At 41.0% G+C, this 24218-nt stretch overlaps 1 protein-coding gene and 1 long non-coding RNA gene across 19 annotated transcripts in view; one reads left to right on the top strand and one right to left on the bottom strand.

The window, feature by feature from the left end:
- LIMCH1 (LIM and calponin homology domains 1) overlaps positions 1-24218 on the bottom strand; it is a 348742-nt gene that overhangs the window by 264395 nt on the left and 60129 nt on the right. The window lies entirely within an intron of this gene.
- LOC129657804 (uncharacterized) lies at positions 1040-2215 on the top strand. Its single transcript, XR_008717119.1, has 3 exons — positions 1040-1175; positions 1254-1447; positions 1988-2215. It is a non-coding gene; the product is annotated as an uncharacterized LOC129657804 (long non-coding RNA).

The following is a 24218-nucleotide window of genomic DNA, read 5'->3' as shown; positions in this document are numbered from 1 at the left end:
TCAGAAAGAACTGAGCTCTAGACCTGGCTCAATCATTAACCATTCAGTCTGGACAAAGCTACTGAACTTTACTCCCTACTCTTCAGTGTTCTTATTTATCAAATAGAAATAATACCTTACTAGGAGAATGAATGTGGAAAAAAATAAAGCGGATTCTAGCTCTGTTTTGCACCCAGATGAACAATAAAAGTGTAGCTTCAGTGTTTCCAAGTGACTTTATTTAGTTTTCTACTGCTGCTGTAACAAACTACCACATAAATTTTAGTTGATTGAAACAATACAAATCTATCCTCTTACAGTTCTGAAGGTCAGAAGTCTCTTGCCAAGGTGCTGGCAGGGCTACTTTCCTTTTCAAAGCTTCAGAGGAGCTTTTCTTTTCCGGCTTCTAGAGGTTTCTGCGTTCCTTAGCTCATGGCCCCTTCCCCCATCTTCAGAGCATCAAGACATCACTCCAACATCTGGCTTGGTTGTCATGTCTCACTCTTCAAAGACTTCTGTGATTATACTGGGCCCACTCAGATAATCTAGGATAATCTTTTCATCGAATGATCCTTATTTAATTGCAACTACAAAGTTTCTTTTGCCATGTATGGTAAGATATTCAGAGGTTACAAGGTTTAGGACATGAACATATTTGGGAGCCATCATTCAGACTACCAGAAGAAAAGAGACCTAATTATAGACAAATCTGGCAAATACTTAGTCCAATGCAATCAATTAAACAGCTCCATTAAGTTCAGTCTTTTTAGGCATCATGATCGGTTGCTCCAATTTCCTGCTTATCTCCAGGATAGTAACTAGGCGTATGGAGAGAAGGTGATGTATCTCCATTATTACAGTGACATGGAAGATGGGGAATGCAAATCAGATGGTATCCTCTGAATCCTGTCTAGCCCTTGCTGCCTTGCCTAGGGACCACAGAAGTGAGTTTGGCTCTCTCTCTCAGCCTTGATATTCCATGGGCACCTGCTACTGACATCCATGGACCGTGGTCAGGGCCTTGGGTACCACCAGCCAGCCTCCAGTAGTACTGCAGTCAGCTCTGGGTCTCAGGCTCCACCCAGTTCCTGCCCGAAGCCCACCGTTTTTTAATTCCACGATCTTGTGAGTTCTCCTTTGAAGAAATGAAGAACTTCAGGTGCCTTCCACCACCACACAGAAGCTGAGAAAGGACTGTGAGTGCAGCTAAGACCTCCTTCTACCTGACTTCACCATGGTGTCCTCCTCTTACATTGCTGTTCACTATGTTTCAGGTTGGCATGAGGATACTCCATGAAGCAGTCTCCACCCAGAACCCTACACAGGAAGTGGGACAAAATGTGTCTCTGCCTTTGGCATTTCCATCAGCCAGAATAAGGCTCTCTACCCTCAAGACTGCCTCTACCTGCCTAGTTTGGCCATCAATCCTTCCATCCCTTTAGGCACACACCTCTCCATCCATCAAGAGGTGGGGTCTATTCCCTTCCCCTTGAATCTAAACTCTAACTTTTTTGACCAATAGGATATGGTGAAAGTATATGGTCTGGATGCTTTTGAACTTTGGGGTTGATGCTTTTGAACTGTGGTGTTGGGGGAGACTCTAGAGAGTCCCTTGAACTGCAAGTAGATCAAGCCAGTGAATCCTAAAGGAAATCAGTCCTGAATATTCACTGGAAGGACTGATGCTGAAGCTGAAGGTCCAATACTTTATTTAGCCACCTGATGTGAAGAACTGACTCATTGGAAAAGATCCTGATGCTGGGAAAGACTGAAGGTGGGAGGAGAAGGGGACGACAGAGGATGAGATGGTTGGATGGCATCACCAACTCTTTGGACATGAGTTTGAGCAAGGTGAGGGAGTTCGTGAAGGACAGAGAAGCCAGGAGTGCTGCAGTCTGTGGGGTTGCAAAGCGTCAGACACGACTGAGCAATTGGACTGAACTGAATATGGTCTGGAATTAGCCTTAAGAGGATGAACAGCTTCTGCTTTCTGTCTCTTGGAATCCAGCTACCTGAGGAAGTTCAACTGCCCAGAGATCACCATGTTATAAGAGGACACTGAGATACCAGACATGGGAGAGAAGACTTCTCTGACCTTTCAACCCAGCCTCTCAACCCCAGCTGAATACAACGGCCTGCCAATATCACCTGGAAGAGGACCACTCAGCTGAGCTAGTCAACTCAGAAAATCTTGAGAAATAATAAACTGCTGTATTTTAAGCCAATAAGTTGGGACGGTTTCTTACCCAGCTAATAGGTAACTAAGACCAATCAGATAATAAAAAAATAAGATATAAATACAGTAAAGGGTTTCCTAAAATATAATCACAGCAGCACAGTAGTAAGACACAAAGTGATAAAAACGTGAGAAGCAGCCATTTCAACAGAATGCCCACTCATTTTCAAGACTTCTGTTGTGCTTTATTATTATTTTTTTTAACTAAATGCACTCACACATTTAATTCACCTGTAGCCAAGGAACCACTTACACCACCTTTTTCCTTCCCCAATTAGCATGCAGGGATTTCCATCCAGATTAAGAGAATGTGATATGCGAAGTCAGAGGACCACTGTCTTGCATAACAAACCAAAATCTTTTGACATCAGTGAGAAAATTCCTCAAGAATGCAGAGGACATAATGCCAATTGTTAAGTGTGAAATTCCAGGGTATTAACCCTTTGAGAGATGCTGTCACATTCAGTCTTATTTGAGGTTGATCAAAAGGACCGTGAAACTAGATCGGAAAATTATTCATCAGCGTCCACTGTCAACTTAAAAAAACAAAATGTAATAGAAACTCGATCATTTTAAGAGCTCCCAAGTGTCCCGCATTTTAGCCATCAGGTTTTCAGTCATGAGAGATTACTATCATTTAAGAACAGTGTCCAGCCAAGTAAGCCTCTTAATTCAAAGTAAAAGTCTCAATCAGTAGCTGTCCCCTAGGCCTTAACATTGATTTTAGGAAACATTTTTAAATAGAAAACTGACCACAAAGCCATGCACAAATAATATTATTTAAAAACAAGGACAGAGGGCCCCTGGATTGACTAACTAGGCCAATCTGTTTAGAAAGTTGTCAGAGGTGAGAGAAATGGGGGAGTCATTCAGACAGGAAGGTATAGGCTATTTGCTTTTTCAAATCTTCTCATTCCTAACCCATATGGATACGGACAAAAGGCCATGTGTACACAAAACATGAAATTACAAACGGAGAGTCACCCCCAAAACGGGATTCCAGGTCTCAAAACTCCCTCGGGGGCATCCAGAGCAGAGCCACACTTTATATTTTAAAGTCACTCAGACAAGCAAGTTTAGATTGTCCAGAAAGGCAACAATACACCGTTATTTTTAGTTGCCATGATTAATCTACTCAAGCAGTGTTCACACAGCATTCATTAGCCAAGAACATAACCTCCCTATTTTGAACTCAAACTTGTCTGTACAATAGGGCTCAGAGGGGAAAAACAAGCTATTAATATTTTGAAGTCAAGGGGTCTGGATTCAAATTCCAGAAACAGCGCTTGTTAGCATTTACTAAGTATGTTGCCCAGGGCAGATTACTTAACGTCCTGGCCTGAATTTCTTCATCTGTGGCTCTTACAAGATTGAGGGAACAATGATTTTATATGAGAAAAGAAAACTCCAGTTACTAGCTAGACACAGATTCAATTACTGTTAGCTATTGTCATTAAAATTATTGACATTTTTGTTTTCTTTACCTATAGTATTGGTACCCAGTTCCTCAGCCCTTAATCACTATTCACTACGGTGCATGTGTGCACATGTGCTAAGCGGCTTCAGTCATGTCTACCTCTTTGCAACCCCATGGATTGTAGCCCTTCAGGCTTCTCTGTCCATAGGATTCTCCAAGCAAGAATACTGGAGTGGGTTGTCATGCCCTCCTCTAGGGGATCTTGCTGACCCAGGGATTGAACCTGTGTCTCTTAAGTCTCCTGCATTGGCAGGCGGGTTCTTTACCACTAGCGCCACCTGAGAAGCCCTTACTAAGGTAATCACTCAAAACTCAAAAAAGTATCAGAAAAGATTTAGAAGTGAACAGATGTGGTTGGAGAGACTCCATGTATATGGAATCTAACACAATGATGAGTGAGAAGAAATGTGAATATAGGAGAAAGGAGAGACCCATCATAATTAAATTGGAGCTTCACTGAGTCAGCTGTGATTGTAATGTCAAAAAGAGAATTAGAAGTCTTTTTTTATCTTTGTCAAATTAATGGAAATCCACTTCAATATGCCTTTTACCTCTTTGATTTATTCCTATGAGCTAAAATCTGACGAAACCCTTTGAAAACCAGTAAGTACCTTGCCAATAGCGAATATTTCTTGGGCGCTTAGTACACATCAGACGTTGCTGGCAGTTTATATAAACCATATACTGAACTCTCACAACAACATTCTGAAACAGTTATGTTCCTCATTTTACTGAGAAGGAAACTGAGACTTAAAGAAATTAAGCAGCTTGCCCAAGGTTGTCTAGGTAGCAGGAGGCCAGCCAAGACTTCCGCTCATGTCCATAAAACCCAAGCATCTGTTCTTTCTACCAAAAAGGAGGTGTATGTCTCCAAGATTTGAGACCTTCCTCTGAATTTTGCATGGACGAACAGGAAATGGATTACATAATCATTTTTCATTTCATGTCTAGACTCTAGGAAACAACCCATAACCAGCTAGGAAGCAGACAAGAATCATGGGGCTGTGAACCCAGGACTGAAATGCCTCCGAGGAGGATGAAGAAATAACAATCTGGACATTCAGCTGCAGTTTAGAAGGTCAGCACCAACTTCAGACAGATGTCTGATATTTTAAATGGCAAATTTGCTTGTATATTGTACAGAATTGCTACACTTTCAGTTATGAAGCCATAATGCTGGTTTATTTCCAATTTCAGCGCTGAAGGACACATTGGAAAAAAATAGAAAACCAACTGGCTTTCAATGGAATTTTGTCTGAGTTTTCAGCCAGCCTGTAATAAAGAAGTTATTCTCCTTAGGCACATTCAATTTTAGACTGCTAAAGCATGGCAAAAACACAAAAACTGTTTCATAATGATTCAAAAAGGGACCTAAAAATTATGTGAAATTAAGTAAAGCCAATTTTTCTTAACAAGATTTAAGTTCTGAAGACTATTTCATAGCTATTTGCAGCTCATTGAAAATAATTACAAAAACTGGAGAAATGGGATGATAAGGAAACACTCCTCTTCTCTTAATACAGAGATAATTTTTAAACCAACTTTGTTTCATCATTATTTTTGAAATTCTTATATAAAGCTGTTTCCCCAAAATTTAATTTCTCTAGGCCTAGGACATACCCTGTTCATTTTTGTGTCCACAGCATCCATTACAGTATCTGGCTTATGTAAAGCCTATGGTAGGTATTTAGTGCTATTTACCAAATATTTCTGATTCTCCTCCCTCCAGAACATGATAAGATTATGCTTTACTGCCCACTTGAAGTTAAGTATGGCCATTTGACTTGCTTTAAGTTGCCTTTTATTTACTGAGCAGTAAAATGTGAGTAGAAATAATATCACCTCCAGAACAAATCCCATAATAGGTGGTACATGATTCACCGGGTTTCTTTCCCTCCACCACAGTTACCAGGAACATTCCAGGTGAGGAAACGCCATCGGCCTACATGCCACCAGAAGCCAGCCCTCCACAGATGTGCAACATAAACAGGGTGACACAGGCTGGAAGCACAAGCTGGAATCAAGACTGTCAGGAGAAATGTCAATAACCTCAGATATGCAGATGACAACACCCTTATGGCAGAAAGAGAAGAGGAACTAAGGAGCCTCTTGATGAAGGTGAAAGAGGAGAGTGAAAAAGCTGGCTTACAGCTCAACATTCAGAAAACTAAGATCATGGCACCTGGTCCCATCACTTAATGGCAAATAGATGGGGAAACAGTGGAAACAGTGACAGACTTTTATTTTCTTGGTCTCCAAAATCACTGTGGACAGTGACTGCAGCCATGAAATTAAAAGACACTTGCTTCTTGGAAGAAAAGCTATGACAAACCTAGACAGCGTATAAAAAGCAGAGACATCACTTTGCTGACTAAGGTCCGTTTACTCAAAGCCATGGTTTTTCCAGTGGTCATGTACGAATGTGAGAGTTGAACCATAAAGAAGATTGAGTGGTAAAGAATTGATGCTTTTGAACTGTGGTGTTGGAGAAAACCCTTGAGAGTCCCTTGGACTGCAAGGAGATCAAACCAGTCAATCCTAAAGAAAATCAACCCTGAATATTCATTGGAAGGATTGATGCTGAAGCTGAAGCTCCAATAGCTTGGCCACCTGATGGGAAGAACCGACTCACTGGAAAAGACCCTGATGCAGGGAAAGATAGAAGGCAGGAGGAGAAGGGAACGACAGAGAACAAGATGGTTGGACAACATGATCCACTCATTGGACATGAGTTTGACCAACCAGGAGATGGTGAAGGACAGGGAAGCCTGGCGTGCTGCAGTCCATGGGGTCACAAAGAGTCAGACACAACTGAGTGACTGAAGAACGACAACATAAACAATAACGAAAACTCTGTTGTCTTAAGCAGCTGAGATTTGAGTGTTTTTTGTTACTATAGCATAACCTAGCACAACCTAATAAAAAATATTCCAAATGAAACTTCAGTGAAGAAAAGCCAAGAAAGGAAAACCTGAAGTCTATAGGCAGACAACCACTGCCACTGAACTCACTGTTCTTTTTTCATAATTCCTTCCAGGTTCAAATCCAGGAACACTGTGCTTACCACAGCCTGATTCAAACATTAATATGACCAAGGTGAGTATTTGTTTAAATCAGGTTGCCAAAGACCCATGCAGTCAGCATCACCTCTCAAAGATACTAAAATTTGTGGAGTACCATCTGTTTGCATATCTTAAGCCAGAATAACAGGTTTGTTCCTCAGAAACAAGTACCCTCCACTCGGTAGCTAAACACAATAAACTTATATTCAAATAACCCAGAGTCAGAGCACTAGAAGCAAACAAAAACAAACAAACAAAAGCTGCTTCGTAAAACAGGAATATTTAAAGAGCCCAAGGGAAAAATGAGAATAATAAAGCAACTCAAAAAAAAAAATACACATAAGAAAATGGCATGCAGATGGACTGTAATATCAAAAATATGCTATCTAGTTAGGCAGAAAGAATTCAGCACAGCCAGTTAAGCACGTTCCCTGTGCCGGAACTCAACTGGAGTAATGGCACCTGCTCTTTATGCTGCTGCGCGTCTCAAGCACACTCTTCCTTCCTAAGGAGACAGATTTCAAACAATGAGTCCCTTTCACATGCAACTTAACAAGGGAAAAGGTCAAAAAATAAGAAATGGAACCAAATGCTTGAGAGGAGAAGAGGAAAATGCATTCAAGAAACCCATGAAAGTTTTACGGTGGTAGACAGCCACTATCTTCACGGAGCAATCCAGCCCCGTACCTCCCAGCCTCAGCCTTGCCCCTCCTGACGCTCTTTTCTCATTCAAGCTCAGGAAATGACTTCGATACCAGATGTGAATACTATCATCTTTCCTTAACCCTACCTGAAACAACAGTTCAGCTTCTGCTCCTAGCACATTCTTGAAAATGGAAGCTAGGTCCATGGATTTCTGGAGTTGGAACAGACCTAAAAGAACTTCTAGCCATCTGATTTGTAACTTGTGGGGAGGTTATGTGACTTGCTTAAGGTCACACATCTGAATAGTTAGAAGCCACGTAATACCTTCAAATACTCACCTTGTTGTCTACCTTTTGATCCTCACCTACTTGCTTTCTCTGCCATTTTTATGTCCACTGATTACCTCTTCTCGTTTGAAATCAATCTCCGCCCTTGGAGGGTTTTTGTTTTTGTTTTGAGACATTTGCCTCCTAAGAGAACTCTCTGTTGTTGTTATTTATTTTTATTGGAATATAGTTGCTTTACAATGTTGTGTTAGTTTCTTGCTGTACAGCAAAGTGAATCAGCTGTATGTATACAAACATTCACTGGTTTTTTCGGTTTCCCTCCCATTTAGGTCACCACAGAGCACTGAGTAGAGTTTCCTGTGCAATACAGCAGGTTCTCATTAGTTATCTTGACACTAATCTCTCCTGTCATTTTCCCACCTCATTGTTGTTCAGTCACTAAGCACGTCTGACTCTTCGAGACCCCATGGACTGCAGCACGCCAGGCTTCTCTGACCTCCACTATCTCCTGGAGTTTGCTCAAATTCATGTCCATTTAGTCAGTGATGCTATCTAACCATCTCATCCTCTGTCGCTCCCTTCTCCTCCTGCCCTCAATCTTTCCCAGCATCAGGGTCTTTTTCAATGAGTTGGCTCTTCTCATCAGGTGGCCAAAGTATTGAGGCTTCAGCTTTAGCATCAGTCCTTCCAGTGAATATTCAGGGGTGATTTCCTTTAGGATGGACTGGTTTGACCTCCTTGCTGTCCAGGGAACTCTCAAGAGTCTTCTCCAGCACCACAGTTTGAAAGCATCAGTTCTTTAGTGCTCAGACTTCTTTATGGTCCAACTCTCATATCCATACACGACTACCAGAAAACCCATAGCTTTGACTAGACGGACCTTTGTTGGCAAAGTGTTGTCTCTGCTTTTTAATACCCACTACTAATTCTTTTTAATTCCCACCTCTAGTTCTTTTTAATTTATTTAACCAACACATGGCATTTACTAAGTGTCAGGTTCTGCTCTAAGTGCCTTAGGAATATTGAGTTCTTTAATCACTATAACATGGGGTAAGTACTCTTCTCTCCGTTATACAGGTAAGACCCAAAAAGGTTAAGTGACTGCCCATGGTCACTGCGAGGAAGAGGCAAGAGGCAGGATTCAAAACCAAGTAGCCTGGCCTCAGTTCTGCTCTTCACCACTCCTCCATGCTGTCTCTCTCCAAGGCTGCATCCCCTTCTCTTCCAAACAAGAGGAAGTCAGCGCTCCCCCAGCCCCATCAAGAGGTCACCTTTGAGAATCTCAATTGCAGAGCAATCTAGCCACTGAGCTACTAAGACCACCCAAGGAAAATCACTTATTATTCCCCAGCACACACTTTGGAAAAAAATTTTTTTCTAATTGCTGAACACTTGGAGAGGGAAAAACAAAACAGTAAACGACTCTCTCTTTTTTTTTTTTTTTTTCCCAAATACATTCACCATTTGGTGGGCAAACAAGGTGAGGAAACATAACTAAGCCCCAAGGACTAGACAAAGTGGTATGAGTTCAAGATAAAGCAAAACCTGCACTGAATTCATCAGGAATGATTGATTGAAACTTAACTGGGGAACTCATTTGTTCTAAAGAAGGAAGGAATCCTGTTTTGGTAAGATAACCCTAAGTCTGGCTTCTGTTTTATTTTTGTTATGTATTTTTGTAACTTGGGGGTGGGGGTTGCATGAGCAGAAGTGCAAAGGTCTTCTGGCAAAAAGTTAACATTCAGAAAAACAAACAACCAACACTGATGTTTTAAAACAGCCCACAGCTGCCCTGCTTTCAAACATTTTACCTTCCACTTATTTAAGGAAATGAACATACAAAGCCTTCCAGAATTGTGTCTGACCTGGTGGAGGTCACTGTATGGACCCACTGATTTCTTGCATAAGAGGGTAGCAGGGTAGGAGGGAGGAAATGGCCATGTGGACTGATAAATACAGATCTGCCCACTCTCTTGACCCTCAGGCAGAAGGAAAACCCAAATCTATCATTTGTGGGCTGTCAAAGGCAGCTTTACTTTGAGGACAAACTTCATGTAGGCCTGAAAACACATGACATGGCCTGCCCTTGAGTCAGCAGAAATGAAGAGTGCCTACAGGAAGACCCTCGACAGCTCATGGTAGGAAAAGGAAAAGAGTAGGAATAACCATCGAAATTCTCCAAAGACTCAACAGTATCTCAAGACACCAGTTTGAAAACCTCTCTCTCTCTCCAAACTACCCAAGAAATGCTCTGATGTAAAATAATTTAGGTCTGGCCACTTTGTCTGATCATCAGGAGGCACCAATGATCATGCATTCACTGATTCCCCCAGTGTGAACTGAACACCTCCTTCTGTGCCCAGGAATTGTGCAAGGCACAGGGGACAGAGACTAACACCCCACATCTTCACCTGCAGGGTTTTGCAAGTTAACTGGAATTTTGCAGAAAACATCAAGCAGGTGTGTTTTTATGTAACAAGAGTATAAATGAATGCTTTATTTACCTAGTATCTTACCTGTAATGATTATTTTAGATGAAAGGGAGCCAACAATAATTGCTCAGTAACTGTGAAATGTAACTGTGAGGGCTGAAATCTTCCCTAATTTCAACAAGGCTAAAGAAATTTCTTTCCAAAGACCTGTCAAGCTGCACTAAAGAATGGGGTGGCTCTTTTAAGCAATAATATTCCATGTCAACCCTTAGTCTAAAGGGGACAGTCCCTGTTAAGAAATGACATATCTGTGTGGAACCAGTTGTCATACATATTAGACTCTTTACATCCAGGGAACAACCCTTTCCAAACCTCTCCTCAAATGTGAAAGGCAGTAATATGCAGAGAACTTTCAAAAGACTGAGTTATCTGAATTACTCTAAGCCTACAATATTTCTAAAGTAAAATTTCCAGGATATGGTTATTACTCATAAATTTCACTGAAGTCTCTTATGAAACATCTATGTAGAATTAATCTTTCAGCATTATAAAGAAGAATATAGAAAAATCCTTCTTATATACATACCATGAAAAAAACTAAGACTCACCTGGAATTTTATAGGAATCTTTTCACTCTCTCAGATTTCATAGTTAGCCTCGGTTTCAGATCTAAAGTATTCACATGCATGTCCATAAATGTTTCTAAAAACAGCAGCACCTCAGACATTAAGCTCTCAGCTGTCCAGAAACCCCAGTTCCCTAAAACAGCCAGGAAACTAGACATTTAAGCGTCTGCATATCCCAGCAGAATCCCAGAAAAGCCTCTGACATGAACAGTGAGTAATAGTCAGTGTGCTTGTTAGGTAACTGTTTTCAGAGACTGGCAGTTGGTTGTCCAAGCCAGTGCCCACAGACACCCAGTCTGCAGAGATAAAGAACTGAGTCTTTATAACTGGTATGCAAAACAGCAGGTAACAGAAATAGAGATGGGGTGGTAGGAAAGAGATGCCCTGAGAGTACTGAGAAGTGAGGGTGGAAACTGTGCCAATGGGAAGGGAAATTAGGCAAAAACAGATGAGGCTGGAACCATTCATGGCATCCCAACTCTTTACAGACATGAAGCCATTAGAAGGTATTATCTTTCTGTATTAAAACAAGTGAATTACTCTTTACAGTCTGTTTAATGTTCAAAATTGTTTCAAGTGTTCAGAAGAACAGATACGCTTGTCTCAATTTAAGAATCCATTTATACTAGGCCAAACCAAGGTTGTTAACAAAAGCAGTGAACAATGCCATCGTATTCTTCAAGCAGGGACCAGCAGAGGGACCAAGAGACTTGGTGGCTGAGAGGAATGTTGGGATCACTGAGAAACAGAGTTAATCAGCATCCAGACAGATACCCAGAGGGAAGACCAAAGATGAATTTTCCTCTGATTCTCTTTGACTGTGGAGGATAAAAGAAACACAGATTTCCTGCAGGAAAGAGAGGACAAATGATATGGATAGCCACCCTGTCTGACCCAGAGGAACATGATTTTTTTAAAGGTGGACTGGACAACATCTAGCATCAGCATAAGCAGCGGTTGCAGAGAGTTACTATGGTCCACAATGCCCTTATTCACAATTCTAAAATTCCAAAAGCTCTGAAAACCAAAAGTATGTAAGTTTGGTGAAAACTCTAGTTAGTGATAAAACCTGACCTGAATTTACTTGAAATCCTGTATTATCTTTATTTATCCAATATAAACATTCATATAATCGTAATGCCTTTGACCACAGGGTGTTGCAACTGGAGATGTTACAAAATATGTGTGATATGCACTGTACTAACCCCTTGACATCAAAAAATTCTAAAATATGAATGTATTTGGCCCCAAGAATTTCCAAGTGTCTGTGGATCTTTACACGGGCAAGATTACTTGAGGTTGCAAACAAGAATTTATGAAACAGCTTTTAATTTTCACCTAGGTTCCTTCATTAAACCAACACTTTCAGTGCATTCATTATGTGCCTAAAATCGGGCTAGGTATTGGTGTGTTTATTTCTGAAAGGTCTCAATTTTATTTTTGCCTTGTATGTAAAGCAAGATCAGGAATAAGAATCACTGTAGCTACAGAAATTAACAGAGAAGGGAAGGAGGGCTTTTGAGCTTGCTCAGTGGTAAAGAACCCACCTGCCAATGCAGGACTCGGGAGACGCGGGTTCCATCTCTGGGTCGGACAATCCCATGGAGAAGAGAGTGGCTACCCACTCTGGGAGAATTCCATGGACAGAGGAGACTGGCGGGCTACAGTCCATGGGGTCACAAAGAGTTGGACACGTCTTAGGGACTCAGCATGAGCACAAGAAGGGAAAGAAGGATGTAAGGAAAGAAGGGAGGGAGGGAGGAGTGAGAGGAAGGTACTCTGTCATATGCATAGGGCTGGATGTGAGTGGAGAAAAATTCATCAAAGTCTTAGTTGATCATATCAAAATGAGAGGGAGAGAGGAAGGGAAAGAGAGAGAGAACAGAGCTATTGGCAGGATCTTATCTAATTTTTCTGAGGCTCAGAACATCACTCACTGGCAAAGAGTAATCTGCACACTGGTGCTACCCACTGGAAATACCACTGTGCTTCTCTAGTTTTCCCCCAGCCACCACCTTCTCTCCACCACATGCCTCCTTTCCCCTAAGTCCCTTGCCTTCACTTCAGCTTAAACTTAACTTCTCAATTCTCAGCCTTCCACTAAGACTTCTCCTAGCCTGGGATGATCATAGCAAAGACCAATATATATTAAAATGTATCTGTTTATAAGACACACCCACACACAGAGGATGTAAGCTTTGAGAAGGTAGGAACTTTGGACCTATTTGTCTAACATGGTGGGGCTTTTTAAAAATGTTGGTTAACTAAAAGTCCATAAACAAGTGAACAGATAAAGAAGATGCAGTATAGATATATAATGGAATACTTACTACTCAACCATAAAAAGAATGAAACTGCCATTTGCAGCAATATGGACAGACCTACAGAATATCACAGGAAGTGAAGTCAGACAGAAGCAAATGTTATACAGTATCAGTTATATGTGGAATCTTAAAAATGATACAAAGTAACTTAACTAAACAGAAATAGACTCACAGACATCAAAATCAAACTTATGGTTACCAAAGGGGAAAGTGAAAGGAGGGATAAAATGGGAATTAACAGATACACACTACTATATATAAAACAAATAAACAACAAGGACCTACTGAAGAGCCCAGAGAACTATATTCAATATCTTATAATAATCTATAATGGAAAAGAACCTGAAAAAGAATAGCTATAGTTATAACTGAATCACTTTGCTGTACACCTTAAACACTAAATTATACTTCAATTTTAAAAACATTTTCATTAAAATACTAGTTGAATGAATAAGAGGGAAGTGAGATAGTATCCCAGCAAACTTGACTATTGCTTAACCAAGCATTGTTTTTATTTTATATTTAACAACTGTGTCCATATAAATATCCTGAGTCCTGGTTCAAAGATTCATTCTTATTGATTGTGTAAAGTAATCTTACCATGTACAGGTCCACACAGAGCCTTATTTGAAAGTCTTGGGGCCAGGTACATTTTATGTGTCAGAATTCTCTAGATATTAGACAGTTAACACAGTATATATACCCTATCTTTTATAAATGAATATGCTGACCTGTTCTGAACAAGGGCTTCCCAGGTGGCACCAGCAGTAAAGAATCTGCCCACCAGTGAAGGAGACATAAGAGACACTGGTTTGATCCCTGGGTTGGAAAGATTCCGTGAAAGAGGGCATGGCAACCCACTCCAGTATTCTTGCCTGGAGAATCCCATGGACAGAGGAGTCCGGTGGGACATGACTGAAGTCACTTAGCATGCACACACACTCTTAACAAACAGTCTCCAATTCTGGTGGCTGACAGCAGAGAAAGGGGCATGCCTGGAGGGGTCGTGCTAGACCCACTGTCTCTGCCAAGGAAGAAATCAAACAGTGCGCTAAAACCCGACACTGAAAGCCTAGTCCATGAACCAACACAGAACCAATGATGTCAACAGTGCTAGGAATAAAATTGACAATCACCAACACTTCTTGAGCATATACAATGTGCCAGGCCCTGTGGTAAGAGCTTTATGTGTTTCAATTCATTAAAGGTTCAGACAATCCCATATATAGATGCCAGTCTTAATCCTATTTTATAGATGAGGAAACTGAAGTCCAGAAAGGTGAAATAACGTAAGCTTGTTCTGCTAAGATACAGCGGATCCCGAGCGTGATATTCACTAATAGAATTAATGAATCTCCTATCCACTCATTTATACAACATAGGTTAATCAGAAAAAGTAAGTGCAATGGGAAGAATATGAACTCCTACATTCAGAAGGAATTCAGTTTGAATTCAGCCCCACCATGACGTGAATACGTGGCCATGAGGACAGGACTCAACGCTATGACTCTTCCGCTCCCCAGCATAGAGTGCCTGCGACTTATCTCACTGAATGACAACAGTACTTCACATAACTTTTTTGTTATATTCACATAGACTTATACGCCAGACACTATACATGTTTTGTTTCAGTCTCAGGAAAATCCAGTAATGTAGACACTATTATGAATATTATTTTTGACAAGAGGAAACTGAAGCTTAGAGAGACTTATCCAAGGTCAGAGAAAGGCAGGTTTTCCTTTTCCTTTCCCAGCTAAGGCTTCGATCTAAACGAAAAAGGAAACTGCACGTGCTTCCTTTCCTGGGTGAAGGAATTCTCTTCTTGAACAGGTACCTGGAAGGGTCTTTTCAATGTAGATGTTTGCGTAACACTTTCCTGGCCTATATTCTTCATGATGATGTCAGCCTTGAAACAGAAACTTATTCTCATCTCAAACCAAGTTAAATCATCTCCCAATGCTTAAATTCCCTGAACATGATCATGCATTCACATAGTTGATGTTCGCAAAGATTACTGTCTCAGACTCGATTTAAAGCACAAGTGAAATAAGTTGTGAAAGTTAACACCCAGTGTCGCAGCTGCAATTGGAAATCCTAGATTCAATCAGCTGTAAAACAAACGTCTAGCTATTATACGTCTGATAGAAAAGTTTTAGGAGAAAGAACAAGTGTCACGTTCCCAGACATTTGCTACATCCACAGTGCCATGCCTCAGGCGAATGAAGTGATCGCTTTCAGTGCTGAACGGCTGATGAAAAACCGTGGTTTTGTATGGGTTTTTCTGAAGCAGGGATGTGCCTGGGCTCAATTTTCTCTCATCTATAACTCCAAGCAGACACCAACTATGTGTGCCTGCTGCAAATACGGTAATCATGACAAGTTGTTTTGGGGGCACACTTGGGACATTCCCCCCTTGGCTAACTCTACATCCCCTCTCCTTCAGGAAATTTTCCAGAAGCCCACAATTTACCAATTTCTCTGCCTTTCCCAACAGATCACCATAATTTCTCACATCTCCTCCCACCTCCACTCCCAAATAAATACCCTCGTGCTCTCCTCAGAGATCTGAGGGGTTTATTCTTACCCCAAGACAACAGACTTCTAGTTAATGAAAGTCATTTTTCAACTCATTTGCAAAATTCATTTGAACATTTGGGTGTGCGTCCCACCCAAAACTCTCTCCCAGGCTTCATGAAATTCACATGTTTCCATTTGTCGATGGCTGTAATCAAAGCCAAAAGGCATTCCCTTAAGCAATAACCCTTGGAAAGAAAAGTAATGACTTCAACCCAGTTCATAAATTTACTGACTCTTCTTGACTTCCTCACATCACTGAAGGTTTCTGGCAATGTTTCTGAAGGACACCATGAATGCTGGCCTTCAGAGCTGTCTTCCAGGAGGGCATGCACTTCCTGCACTTGAAGCAGCCATGGGTGACAGAGGATGCCACTTGAAATCTTCCATCGATCTTCCGGAATCACATGGGAAAAGTCACAAGCTGCCACACCTTTGGCTTTTTAATCTCAAACTAATGACTCATTGACCATTTTCATGTGTTACTTTTGAACCCACTTTCTGTTTCTGAATAAACCTCAAGTGATTTTCTCCATATTTTTTTTTTTTTTACAAAATGTGTCCTCAAATGTTTTATTTTTAAAAATTAATATTAAAATAATATAGTGCTCAGTTTTCAGGCCATTTCCAAGGAGAAAAATTCTGGTATATTTACAGAATGATGGTATCAGTAGAAAAAGTCTGTAACTTCATTTCAGAAGGGAAACTGTTCATTGTGATATATACATTTCTAGTTCATTTTTTTTAATTGTATTCTTTTATAGTTTTGTCTCAAGGGAAAGTTGATTTTACTTAATACTGGAAATACCATTTTCAGTGTTAGGCTTTACACATTCATTATACAATTACAAAGCAAATATAGAAAGACCAGTGGCATGCTAAAAAAAAAAATCAACAAAGTAACATTAAGAGTCATTTCAGAGTAACCACTATGAACCTTAGTTTCCCTGTATGTAAAGTAGCATTAATAGCACAAGTACTAATGTGCTATTTTATCACTATAATCTGCATTTACATTTTAAAATCATAACTAATAACTGTTCAGCACAAGAAAAAGTAGGATTACTAGACTTAGAATCAAGAGATTCATGCTGGGTCTCTGCTCTGTAAATGTGCTCACTCAAGCCAGCAATGTGACCTCTGGAGCTTCCATCTCCCCCCACATAAAGTCCTGGTTCAGACCCAGGCACTACTCGAAGGGGCTTACATATATTAACTCCATCCTCACATCTCTCCTCTGAGATAAGGGCTGTGAGCCTCACTTTACCATGAGGAACCAAGTCACAGAGTAGTTAAATATCAACGAGTAGCTCACAACTAGTGGTCGAACCCAGGTTCAACCCCAGAGAGGCCAACATTACAGCATTCACAGCCTTACTGACACTCTGCCACACTATTGGCGAGGCCATTCCTGGGACGACCCTAACCACCACCAGGGTTGTTGGAAGGCGCAAAGGTCAAGGTATAAATGTTATCCAGATGTGAGCATTAATTACTGTTATTGTATTACTTCAGTAAACCTTGAATATAGCTTGTGGAATAAAGTCTACAACAGCTACATATAGTAAAAGTCAAATTGGCCTACGCACAGTAAAACACGCTTTCTGCAGCATTCTTGCAATGAGGAATCTCTGTCCTCTAGTGCTTGGAAGCCACAAGTTAACACCTGCCATCAAATCTTCCCAAACCAACGCCAGCTCCTGAGGCTCTGCCCTGCAGAACTTGGGGATTTCAGCAGAGGACCTGCCAAGAGTTGAGCGCGCTCACGAGGCTCCTGAGGTCAGTGTGTTGACCCTGCCTTCAGGGCTCCCTGCAGCTCAGCTCCTTGGGGAGCAGGAATCAAGTTAAGTGAATCTAAGGCATGGCTGACATGGTGAAGTCCTATGTCCAACTCTTCTATCAAATAACTCAGTTGTAGCCAACTCTTGAAATAAAGCTGGTAAATAACAGAAGAAAATGGACCCCTCTAGTGATATCAAGGAGTCTGGCTAGATCCTGACATCATCTTGTTCACTCCTACAATGTAAATCCAAAGCATAACTCCAGTAGACCTTCTGGCCTCTACTGCCAACAGATTTTTATAGATGACTAATTCAACTAAAGAACATACAAAATTGTGGTGGCAACAGTTTTTTTAAAGCCTTATTATTATAATTTAAGGCTTCTATATGACAAAGCATTATGGCAGGCAAGTTACTTTAGTTAATCCCAACCAACCTAGGAGATAGGTATCACTGTCCCACCCCATCTGCCACCATTTACACTGAGGAAAAATGATATTCCCAGGTCTAGCCATGAGTCCATCCCATAATTTCTCATCATTCAGGTCTCAGCTGAAAGGTCAGCTCCACAGAGAATCATGACCAAAGCATACAACAGAAAGCAAGAAGGAAAAAAAAGGGGGGGGGTTTGAAATAAGGACCATAGACTGCTCAAATTGTTGGTTTAATAAAAAGAAATGAAATGAGAAAAAAAGAGAGAGCAATGATAAATCTCCCCCCTCCACTTCCCAGACCCCTCTCCCTCACATGATCTTGTTTAGTTTTACCCACAGTGCTTAATACTATCTGAAATTCTTATTTATTTATTGTATGTCCCCAGCAGAATGCCAGTTTCCGACAGCAAGGGAACTTGTCTGTCTAGTTCAAAGCTCCAGCGCCAATAATAATGTCTGGTATAGTTCCAATGCCAGTAACAATGCCTGTCAAAGAACAGGCACGTAGATATGAGAGGAAGGAAGGGAGGGGGGGGAGGGAAGGACAGAGGGAGGAAATGTCTCCATAAGTCTTAGAGGGAGAAAGGCTTATTTTAGACATTGGAGAGAAAGAACTTTGTGGCTTAGAAATGATGTCAAATTCTGAGATGCATTACTAAAGGAAGCTGTAAACTGGCTGGAAATTCAGAGGTGAATTAAGCACTGTCTTTCTGGGGTGGGGGGAAAGGTTAGTGCAATCCTTTTGAGATGTGACTTAAAATTCCAGGGCCATTCGACCCTTTGGACAACTTCGTTTGCTCATTGCTAACATTCAAAACCTCTTGAGAAGCATATATGTTTGTTCTCTGGTTGGGAATTGCTGGTTGATTGCTTTTCATTACTGTCCCATCCCCAACACACCACACACACAGTCAGCCTTCTAAAAGCCTGAGTTAACAGAGATTCTCAGTCACAAGCAGTATTCTAAAATTGGAATTTGGCTGCCTGACCACACACACTAGCCCTGGAATTCAGCAAACATCTGGGCCAGTGAGTGTGAGAAAGTTCTGCGGTAACAAAAGTTCCTGAGGAAACAATGAGAGCTGGAATCCCACCGGCAGCAAGGCGCAGGTGCCAGTGAGGCTGGCCAACCAGACGACAGGGCTGCAGCCTCACTGCCTTGGCGTGGCTCGGGGCAGCCTGGCGACTTGGCTGGCACCTCGGCACTTAGTGAGGGACTCCTCATGCAGCCCCACAAGGTTTCATTGTCTGCATAAGCACGTGGGTGACCAGGGGATTCCTATGCCAGCTGCTCAAACAGCAGCTTTCCCAGGTTGAGGACCTTCTCATACCTGGTGAATGGAGCAGACAGATTTAATTAAGTTTTACAACTTCCTTGTCATCTACCATAGAGTCATTTGGCATATTAAATTTTTGGAAGTTAGAGACTTTGCTCCCTAATGGAAAAGAAGTGTCTGCTGGCTAGAAGGCTGTACTCTTATTTACTGTCATTGAGGTTTCATACTATCTTATTCATTAGCTAAAGCTTCACTCACCCTCACATAGATGGCAAATGAGAATCAAATGCAAGTGAAGTGCTGGGGCCCAGGAGATGAAAAATGATGGGCAGAAAGAGAAAGAAGAAGAAATCTTGGGTATCTTTTGTCTTCAATAAGAAAATAAATGTTTCTTTTGTTGAGAACTATCCTTTACTAGCTTTATTTTATTGACTATAAAATAATACTTGCTCACTGTAAAAAGAAAAAAAAATTTTTTTCAAACCTACACAGAGCAAAAGCTTCCTCATAAATCCAGTCCCCAGAGACAACCACTGTTCATTTTGGGTGGATGGCCTATCACAGGTGTTTCTTTTCTGTTTAATAAGTATATGTAACACTCTGCATGCTGCTCTCTGATCTGCTTTTTATCCACGTCCAAGATGTTCTGTATCTCTTTCGATGCTAGTCAATGTAGTTCTGCTTCATCTGTAAATTGAGGATAATGGCATCCAGATTTGACAGCAACATTGTAAGGAGTAAATATTTGTTAGGTGCTTAGAATAGGACCTGGAACATGGCAAAAATGCCAGTTAATATTATCAGCTGCCCAGTATTAAATGTTATAATATCGTTAAGTTATTTAGCACATGCCCCAGTGATAGACATTTCCAATTCTCGCTATTATAAATTATATCACAATAAAAAGTATAGCTTAGGTTTCAATATTATGACTTTTCATTATCTTCTATTGCCCAGAATTTTGCAATGTACATAAACTATTCACATTCATTTATTAGACCTCACATAATGATTTGTAGGTGGCAAATCAGGTGTGACACTCATTTGAGAGACAAAGAAATTGTGGGTTTAAAAAAAGTAAGTTGCTCAAGACCACCCAGCCAGGAAGCCTGAAGTTATGCTTTGATTCTGGCCATGCAATCATTTGACAAGTGTTTACTAAGTCGGTATTCAACACCAGGCTCTCTGCTGGGCACTGGAAATATGAAGATACATAAAACACCCTCAAAGAACTCTCAGTCTTGTGGGTAGGCAACTCCAATTTTTTAAATAACCATATGGTGTTCCAAGCATAATAGCAGCATGTACACAAATAGCAATACCAGACGTAGACAAAGAAAGCAATGACTAACTAGAGCAACAGAAGGAACAAAAAGCTGGTGATAATTCCAAAATCTGTCCTCTAAAGCTGAAGACAGATTCATGGGCAAGAGTGGTTTCAGACTCCTGACTTCCTGTCCTGTTCTTTTTCTACTGCAACATGCTATTTCATATACTCGAAGAATTTAGATCATTTATGTCTGCAAAAAAAAAAAATCATACACACTTTATTCTACCCAAGTTCTCTTTTAAGGTAGGAAGGGGACAAGAGAGGAGATGGAAAACTTAATGAACATTTCACTTTAATTGGATATTTTTAAAAAGTCACTATCACGTCATCAACCAATAATAAACCTTGGAGACACAGTATTGGTATCTCCACACTGCTTTAAAGGGCACTAAAGGACAAAAATAAATATGCATCCCAAGTGGCGCTAATGGTAAAGAACCCACCTGCCAATGCAGGAGACATAAGAGACTCGGGTTCGATCCCTGGATTGGGAAGATTCTCTGGAGGAGGGCATGGCAACCCACTCCAGTATTCTTGTCTGGAGAATCCCATGGACAGAGGAGCCTGGCAGGCTACAGCCCATAGGGTCACAAAGAGTCAGACACGAGTGAAGTGATTTAACATGCAAACGCAATATCAGTAACAACAAAAGGCACGAATAGCTCTCCATATTGAAGAAGCTACTAAAAATCCAAAACATTGAGAGTGGTAACTTTATTTCTATCATTACTATTAACTGTAGTTACCATTTCTTGAGTACTCACAATATGCTTAAAGTCCTTACATCTGTTATCTCATCGACACAACATCTCTATGAAGCAAGTATCATTGTATACATGGGGGAAATGAGGTTGAAAGAGACTAAAGGACTAGTAAGCACCAGGACCAAGCCTCAAACTAAGGTTTAATTTCAAATCCCATGCTCCTGATGCTGAAGCTGAAGCCCCAATACTCGGGCCACCTGATGCAAAGAGCTGACTCACTGGAAAAGACCCTGATGCTGGGAAAGATTAAAGGCAGGAGGAGAAGGGGACGACAGAGGATGAGATGGTTGGATGGCATCACCAACTCAATGGACAGGAGTTTGAGCAAGCTCTGGGAGACAGTGAAGGACAGGGAAGCCTGGCGTGCTGCAGTCCATGGGGTCACAAAGAGTTGTACATGACTTAGCGACTTCACAACAACAACCCCCGCTCTTAATCATTGTATCATGCTTCCCGTTCTCTTCCCATTCTATCAGTAACACTTGCTTTTTTGAATACTTTGAGTGCAATAATGTGCATGATACTTTAAAAGCATTGAATGATTTTATTCTTTTTATATTGAGAACCACCTATGAGATTTACATTGTTTTAAATCACAAATTTAGGAAACTTTATCATCATAGCTGGCTGACATCTGAGTTGGAAACTGGCACCTTCTATTGCATTTCATTCTCCAAAATTAGACAATCAGGACCCATATCAAACAAAAGCTCCCATGATAATGAGCTGACACTGCAACATAAAGCACAAGTTTACATCAGGCGCCAGGTCTGACGTAGTTTATATTCAAAACAAAAATGGCAGTCACCCAGTATCTGTCATGTGGAATTATGGGCTCCGCTATGGCCAAGTCAAAGCACATTCACCTAATGTGTCTAAACATCTGACTCTAATCATTACAGCAGGGATCAAGTCAGGCATTGAGGCTTATAAGTGTGTTTCTCCAACTGTGGGAAGTTGAGAGGAAAACAGTTTTTAGGGAGGGGATGTTGGGGTGATTTAAGACCATCAACAGTCAGTAGAATGTGTTTTCTCTTTCTCCCCATCTCCTTTTCTCATGCTAAAGATCTGGCTGTGTCCAGTGTTGTCCAGCCAAGAAAGTCAGGCAGAAGACAGAGAAGATTCTGTGGGTGTCTGTCCGCCATCATCTTGTTCATTGTTCTATATCATCCACACACACTCCCTCTTCCTGCCTCCTCCATCCTGTTAATACGAATAATAGAGGATTACTCAGCTTTTTATTCACTCCCAGATATTTGGGGGAATCAGTTATAATAAATCTGCAATCTAGTCCTTTCTTCTGTAAACATAAAGAATCAAAGTTTCAACTAAATATATTTATTATCCTCTAATGATATTTCCCATTCTACCCGGCTCCAGGCTTCCAGGGAAGCATGGCCCCACCACCCCTTACTCTCAAGGTCTGCATGGAAACCCTGCACCAGCTACCCATGGTCTATTAATCCTCAGTCATCAATCTATTCCCCAACAACTTCCTTTTTACAAACCACAGCAATCTCCACTAGTCTTTTTTTTTTTTCTTTTCTTAACACATCTATCCTCCTCCTACTTGAGGTCAGCTTTCCATTATGTGGAGTTGATCTGGACATTAACCACTCCAGAACAGAAATCACAACCAGGCCAAATAAATATTCACAGCCACAGGATAAATGGGATAAGATGAGAACGTCTCACTGTTCCTCTTGGTGTTTATGTTACATCTTTGCTAGTTTTGTGAAAGTTAAATTGGAGACAGAATCTTCCTGGCTGCACAAAGTCTCAACCCGTGTGGCCAGATAACCTCCAGGAAGGTTTTGTATGTTTTAAACATACAAAAGCTCTGTTTTGTTTTACTTACGTCTACATGCTAGCATATAATGGGGCTTCCCAGGTGGTGCTAGCGGTAAAGAACTCGCCTGCCAATGCAGGAGACATAAGAGATGCTGGTTCAATCCCTGGGTTGAGAAGATCCTCTGGAGGAGGGCAAGGCAACCCACTCCATTATTCTTGCCTGGAGAATTCCCATAGACAGAGAAGCCTGGCAGGCTACAGTCCACAGGGTCACAAAGACTTGGACACGACTGAAGCACCTGAGCACACATGCACACTGCATATAATAAAGTGGTTCTTTATGAGGTTTTATAAGACAAATAAGACTCAGCAGAAAACAATGTCATAAGGAAAAATTTAGACAACTTACAGATCAGTGTATAAAGGCAGGAGAAGGGAATGTCACATTTGTCAAGCACTAGATACTGGCATGTACATGATTTCAGTTAATCTAAGAATGGGTAGGTAAACTCAATCCGCCCAACACCTTTCAGGTTAGATATAAATAGGATCTTCCAACTTGAGGTCCCCGGTTTAGCAACATACAGAGGTTAAAAATCTGATAAGCCCAGAACTGCACTAAATATTTTTTGTTAATATTTTATTACTTATTTAGCTGCACTGGGTCTTAGTTGTGGCACACAGGCTCCTCATTGCATCAGGTGGAATCTTCACTGTGGCTCATGGACCCTCTAGTTGTGGTGTGTGGGTTCAGTCGCTGCAGCACAGGCTTAGTTGCTTCGTGCCATGTGGGTTCTTAGTTCCCTCACCAGGGATCGAACCTGCATCCCCTGTATTTCAAGATGGATTCTTAATCACTGGACCACCAGGGACGTTTCAACATTTTTTTTTTTTTTAAATCCAGACTCAAGTATACCACATTAGTCCCCAAGATGAACACCTTGTCTTTCCATTTTTCTCTCTTGACATAGTAGATCCTTCTCACCATTTGTTTGGCCTGAAGGCAAAGGTCAAGTGTAGCTGAAGCCAGAATTGTGTGTTTCAATCCTGGCTCTGTCCTCACTCCCCGGAGCCTCTCAGTTGTCCCGTTTAACCTTCTAAGGCTCATTTGTCCTCTATGAAGCACTATTTAAATATGTGACAGTATTAGAATATAATGCAAAAAAAGTTTTCCTTTTTCCAATGCATGTGTCATTCTC

The sequence above is a fragment of the Bubalus kerabau genome, chromosome 7, assembly GCF_029407905.1.
Source record: "Bubalus kerabau isolate K-KA32 ecotype Philippines breed swamp buffalo chromosome 7, PCC_UOA_SB_1v2, whole genome shotgun sequence".
Classification (NCBI taxonomy): Eukaryota; Metazoa; Chordata; class Mammalia; order Artiodactyla; family Bovidae; genus Bubalus; species Bubalus kerabau.
This window is presented reverse-complemented; position numbering and strand designations above follow the sequence as displayed.